Source organism: Danio rerio, chromosome 3 (genome assembly GCF_049306965.1).
Source record: "Danio rerio strain Tuebingen ecotype United States chromosome 3, GRCz12tu, whole genome shotgun sequence".
NCBI classification, from domain to species: domain Eukaryota; kingdom Metazoa; phylum Chordata; class Actinopteri; order Cypriniformes; family Danionidae; genus Danio; species Danio rerio.
Window position 1 is genome coordinate 59,267,886 of NC_133178.1, and position 6,371 is coordinate 59,274,256.

Sequence of the window (6,371 nt, forward strand, 5' to 3'; positions counted from 1 at the left end):
TGACACAGTAAAAACGGACATTGTGATATATTGCTTTTCTGCAATATATTGTGATATGAATACAGTTTCACCAGATGACTTGAATAGCTCGTTGATTTTACATTGATAGCGATGAATTTGTAGGGGAGCATATCTGCAATATAAGAAATTGCAAGAATACATAACACAGTAGAGCAAAAGTGAAGTTACAAATGAAATACACAATGGTTTCTAGTTTTCTTTAGAGTCTAACGGCAGTCAGACACCAAAGTTGAATAATCAAAAACCACTATACACTCTAAAAAATATTGTTTAGACAAAACAAATAAAAATTAACGCAACAGTTTGCATTAATATATTCAAGTTATGACAACATCTGACAAAATGAGGTTCAGACAACAAACTTTATTATGTTAGCTAAATCTTTTCCTCTTCAATCAGAGGCATTTTTACTTAGCATAAACTCCATTTTTTTAAGTTGAGAACTCAAAAAAATAAGTTGTTTCAAATAGTTTTTTAAATTAAAATAGAAAACAAATCCAGTGTTTTGTGCGTAATTGCATGTTTTTAAGTTTAGAACCTCAAATACATTAAGTAGCTGTAATTGTTTAATTTTTTGTTTTATTTAGCAAATTTACTGTTCATGCTTGTATGAAATACATTTAACAACAGCATTTTTGTTTTTCAGTAATGTTTTTTTATAAGACAGGTTTTTATTGTTTTACAAAACAAAAACATGTAGTGTTGCATATTATCAGTATAAAAAACAGCAAAAAACATCAGTGTGTGGAAAAATACAAAACAACTCCATTAGTGTGGAAAAATTGAGTTATCAACCCAATTTCTTTGGGTTGCTACAAGTTAAATATTGTTTAACAGTAAGTGACATTTTTGTTTACTTTTAAATTAGCCAAATTTTTTAATTGATGTCATTTTCAATATTTTCCTGTTTTGAAAACTTAATAAAATTATTCTGGCAATTTAAAAGTTTTAATCTAATCAGCATTTTAGAATTTTTAAGTTACAATAATGTATTAAACTATGTAGTGGTAACAGACCTCTTGAGTTATTTTTTTAGAGTGTAGTATAGTCATTTTTTGTTAACTTAAGCTTTCTGTTTCCCTCTCCATATGCACTAGACACTTTTTTACAAACACTCCAGGTAGGCATGGGCCGGTATATGTTTCTGAAGTTATGATAACCTTGGATAAAAATACCACGGTTTTATGGTGTCACATAGGGCTGCATGATTCTGGCTAAAATGTGAATCAAATCAAAAGATTTTTTTTTATTTAAAATTGAGATCATGATTCTTTCTCACGATTCTTTAGATGTAAAATAAAGATTAATATGAGTAGGCTTTTATTATTGTTAATTCTCAAACATATCAACACCTTGGAATTATAAGGTTCTATCTGCGTTCTGAATGATTTTGAGATATTGATATTGACATCTTCGAAGAACTCATGATCTGCCTACATTAGTTTTGTACTTTTAGTATCAAACAATAATTCAACTTTTTAATACTAAATGTGTACAGAGCAATAAATGACCAATCAGGAAGCAGTATGCACACCAGCTGGTAGACGCTTTACTGAGTGCTCAGTGTTTCAGGCATTCTTCAGTATGTTCAGATGTGCTCTCAGTGCTGCTTGGCCTTTTTGTTCTGGCGTGTTACACACGCAGGTTAACATGCACGCTGCTGAGAGCTCTGTTTTATTATTGTCACTCAACACATATAAACATACAGACAACATGCAACTCATGCAATTTTTATGAGCTCTGCACATGTGCGTGTTTGACACAGCAAATAAAGGTGTATTTCAGAAACAACATCTGTGTCTTTATGCAACTTTGTGGCTGCCGTCAGTCAAATGTTCACAGAAATGTACTGCAAGTTGAAAGAGAGGGGTCCAGTCAGCTATATGCAAAATTTGATAAGCCCTCTTAAAGCTCACCTCTGCATAGAGCACCAGTGTCAGACAGGTTCAGGTACATTTTATAGTTTTAGATTCATGATTTTTTTGTTAATATGGATGGAAAAATATTCTGACACAACCATGCATATCAACACACCCATCTAATTTCTGAAATAAATTGACATTTTTGCTGCATTTACACTGCAGATCTTGACGGTATATTTCAGTTGAAGTCAGAATTATTAGCCTCCTGAATATTAGCAACCATTTTCCTCCCCAACTTCTGTTTAATGGAAAGAAGTTTTTTTGTTTAACTTATTTCTGAACATAATAGAATTATAGCTCATTTCTAATAACTGATTTATTTTATCTTTGGGTTTCAAAACATTTAAACATTATTTTATTCTAGCTAAAATAAAACAAATAAGCCTTTCTGCAGAAGAAAAAAATATTAGAGGAAATACTGTTAAAATTCCTTGCTCTGTTAAACATAATTTGGGAAATATTTATAAAAAAAATGTTCTCAGGAGTGTTATTAATTTTGACTTCAACTGATAATTGCTTTGAATAATCGTGATTATTTACAATTATGACCAAAATAATCGTGATTAGGATTTTTCCCAAAATCGAGCTGCCCTACTTATTTCTCTATATATTACTTCTTATACATATTTCAAACTACTAAAATGTCAATAAAAGTCACTTTTTGTTTAGATAAAAGCTTTGCTTAATTAAAAGTCGACAGAGCAGAGATCAAGAGTTTTGTTATTTAAAGTGGTCATTATTTTTTTAGATTTGAATTAAACAGGTACAGCGGGAACAACGGTTTCAAAACAAATGGTATCGGTGCATCCCTAAAAATCATATTAGCAGCCATTGCTATCAAAGTACAACACTGTTTACAGTGAATCGTAAAGTGCTAGATGTGAGAACTTACATGCAATTTCAGACTGAATATCCTAAAGTAGCATGGTAATAAAATTAGGGCTGTGCAAAAATATCAATATACTGTCTCCTACGCTAATTTCTTTCACTATAGTCCAACCTGAAGTATCAATTCAAGTTGTGCCAAACAACCACCTCCTCTGCTCCAGTAGATGTTGCTAACTCGCTATCAACAAAACACTAAGTAGTACGGTCTCAGAAGCAAGCAAGAGTGAGCATGGTGGAAATTATAAAGGCGCCTCCAGCTTTTAGAGCTGACGTGTGGCTGCACTTTGGTTTTGATACTATACCAGAGTACTGAATAAGACAAAAAATGCCATTTGCAAGCTTTTCAAATCTATCTTAAAATATTCAGAAAACACTACGAACTTGCGTTATCACTTAACAAAACACCACACAGATGAATTAGCGGCACTGCGACTTTAACCGAAACCTCTTGATTCAAGGCAAACTACACCGGATAACATCATTAACAAGTTTCAGTCTACCTCAACTAACATTGCAGAGTTACCGAAAACTGCATAGGAGGAATGGGACATAAAATGAAAGGACCTGTCGTTGTAACAGACAACGCGTCAAACATGACCGTAACAGCACAGCTGGCCGGCATGTTGCATGTAAAATGTTTCGCTTAATTTTTAATCAATTTACCCGTGTGCGACCAGTTTTCACAGCAAAATGTTCACAATGCTGTCAGTCGCACTGTCAGTTTCTAATAGTTTACTGCATATTAGAGCACTGTGTTCCAGTTTTATGTTTATTTGATGCATTTAATTTTTTTTTACTCGCTTTAGATTTATAAATAGTTTATTTAATGTATTTGTGACTTTAGTGCCATATACATATTACTTAAGTGTTTAATAACAATATGCATTTAATACATTTCAGAGAGTTCTCTGTTCAATCACTCTGTTCAATGGTGTTCTAATGAATTGATATGAATAGGAAATTAATTGGAATTGGAATTTTCGTCTACTACTTTATCAAGTTGTCAATATAACGACACGCACACTAATACAAACTTTTACAATATATCACAATAATTATTGTTGCGCAATATATCGTGATATATTGTATCGTGACCCATGTATCGTGATATGTATCATATCGTGAGGCCCTTGCCAATACACAGCCCTAAATAAAATGATATTTCACAAGTAGTTATGTTGTGCTCAAAACTTTGTCAATATACTCAATCTGTATTAGCCTTTTAAAATTCAGTTTTACTTTTTTACTGAACGCCAAAGTCCAAATGTGCAAATATAGAACCAATTTTGTTTGCTACTTTGCTCATTGTTTTGGATATTACGAAAGAAAACAAGACAATCTTGCCATTCTTTCAATGCATTCCAGTGGGATTTTGATGACTGGTTGTCGAGCTACTGTGAAACTGTGGTTTCTGGGGTATTTTGAAAACTCTAGTTACCAAGGCCACCGAATGACATCCTTATTAAGAGTTATTATTACAATGGCATTGTTAAAAACAATAAACGTAAATTAAATTGTTAAAATTACGGTAGAGCTATCATGAATAAATGTTGTTTACTTGTGGCATGCTAATTGTTTCTGAATGAAATTTTAAGGTAGTAAGGTAAACCCTACTGTTCTTAGAAGTATCTCTGTGTCATGTATTTATCCTGGTAAATGAACACGGTAATTATCAAGCCCCATGCTACTAACGTTACCTCTTGATAGCATCACTCTACTCTTTGTATCTCCTCAAACAGCTGTGTGTCATTGCCCTTTAGCATCTAAAGCAGCAGGGTTATAAAGCACCGATTATAAAGCATCAACAGCTGATGAAATACAGAGGACATCCCCGACACCAAAGATTTGCGGTTGCTATGATACTCGTCTGTCTCAAGACAGGGATGCTGCTTCTAGCAACGACACAGATGATGATGAAGATGATGATGGGCGTGAGCGCGATCTTACCATTACATATCTTCATTATCCAGCCAAAATTACAACCAGAGGGGTATCCAATGTGTTACATATTCGGATGCCCGTCCACAATCGATCTGGACTGTAGATGTTGTCATGTCTGTGTTTATAATCCAGTGACAGGAGCACATCAGGGAAGCGGAGCGAAAATAACCTATTCGGACTCCCTAGACTACACCAATCAAACAATGATCCGCTGTAGCTGATGACACACGTCTTCGTCCACTCACTCTGTGCTGGATTAAAATGCCTGCTGCAAGGGCGTGTGTTTGTTTTGGTGAGTTGGACGAATTTGCAGAATAGAAGCGCCCCCTGCTGATTATATTATATTTATTATATTATATTATATTATATTATATTATATTATATTATATTATATTATATTATATTATATTATATTATATTATATTATATTATATTATATTATATTATATTATATTATATTATATTATATTATTATAGGTGGCGCAGTGGGTAGCCTGTTCGCCTCACAGCAAGAAGGACACTGGTTCGAGCCTCGGGTGGTCAGTTGGCATTTCTGTGTATGGATGTTTCCCAGTGATGTTTTGCGGCAGGAAGGGGATCGGCTGTGTAAAACATATGCTGGATAAGTTGGCGGTTCATTCCGCTGTGGCGACCCCAGATTAATTAAGAGTCGAAAAGAATTAGAATTCCAGATTATATTGGGTGACGTGGTGGCTCAGTGAGTAGTGTTGTCACATCACAGCAAAAAGGTCGCTTGTTCAAGCCTTGGCTGGGTCAGTTGGCATTTCTGTGTGGAGTTTGCATGTTCTCCCTGCGTTCGCGTGAATTTCCTCCGGGTGCTCCGGTTTCCCCCACCAGTCCAAAGACATGTGCTTCAGATGAATTGGGTAAGCTAAATTGTGTATGTGTGAATGAGTGTGTATGGGTGTTTGCCAGTGAGGGGTTGGAGCTGGAAGGGCATCCGCTGTGTAAAAAATATGCTGGATAAGTTGGCTGTTCATTTCGCTATGGCGACCCTGGATTAATAAAGGGACGAAGCCGAAAAGAAAATGAATGATTACTATATTATATTATATTATATTATATTATATTATATTATATTATATTATATTATATTATATCATATTATATTATATTATATTATATTATTCCTTAATTTTCTTGTCGGCTTAGTCCCTTTATTAATCCAGGGTCGCCACAGCGGAATGAACCGCCAACTTATCCAGCAAGTTTTTTACACAGCGGATGCCCTTCCAGCTCCAACCCATCTCTGGGAAATTATATTATATTACATTATATTATATTATATTATATTATATTATATTATATTATATTATATTATAATATATCAGGGGGATTACTATACATTTTTATAATAACAAAATAGTATATACAAAATTATTTTGAAAGTATGGACAACTAAATTCTTAACTATAGCAATTTTTGAGAATCTGTAAAATAATGTCTGTAATGTTTTGTTACTTCTCTATGTGGTTGCTCATAATTATAATTAATTTATAGGTTTTTTTTATACATCTTGCATTTTTACATAATTATTAGTATCCATGATGAAAAGAACTGATTCAAAAATGTTCAGAA

At 33.5% G+C, this 6,371-nt stretch overlaps 1 protein-coding gene across 4 annotated transcripts in view; it reads right to left on the bottom strand.

Annotated features, from left to right (window-relative positions):
- Positions 1-4,908, bottom strand: part of tex2 (testis expressed 2) — a 52,418-nt gene extending 47,510 nt beyond the window's left edge. For all 4 annotated transcript variants that reach the window (XM_068217825.2, XM_021471758.3, XM_005164255.6 and 1 more), the window contains exon 1: positions 4,779-4,908. The gene's annotated coding sequence lies outside the window, so the exon portion shown is untranslated. The remainder of the gene's footprint in view (positions 1-4,778) is intronic.
- Between the last annotated feature and the right edge of the window lie 1,463 nt (positions 4,909-6,371).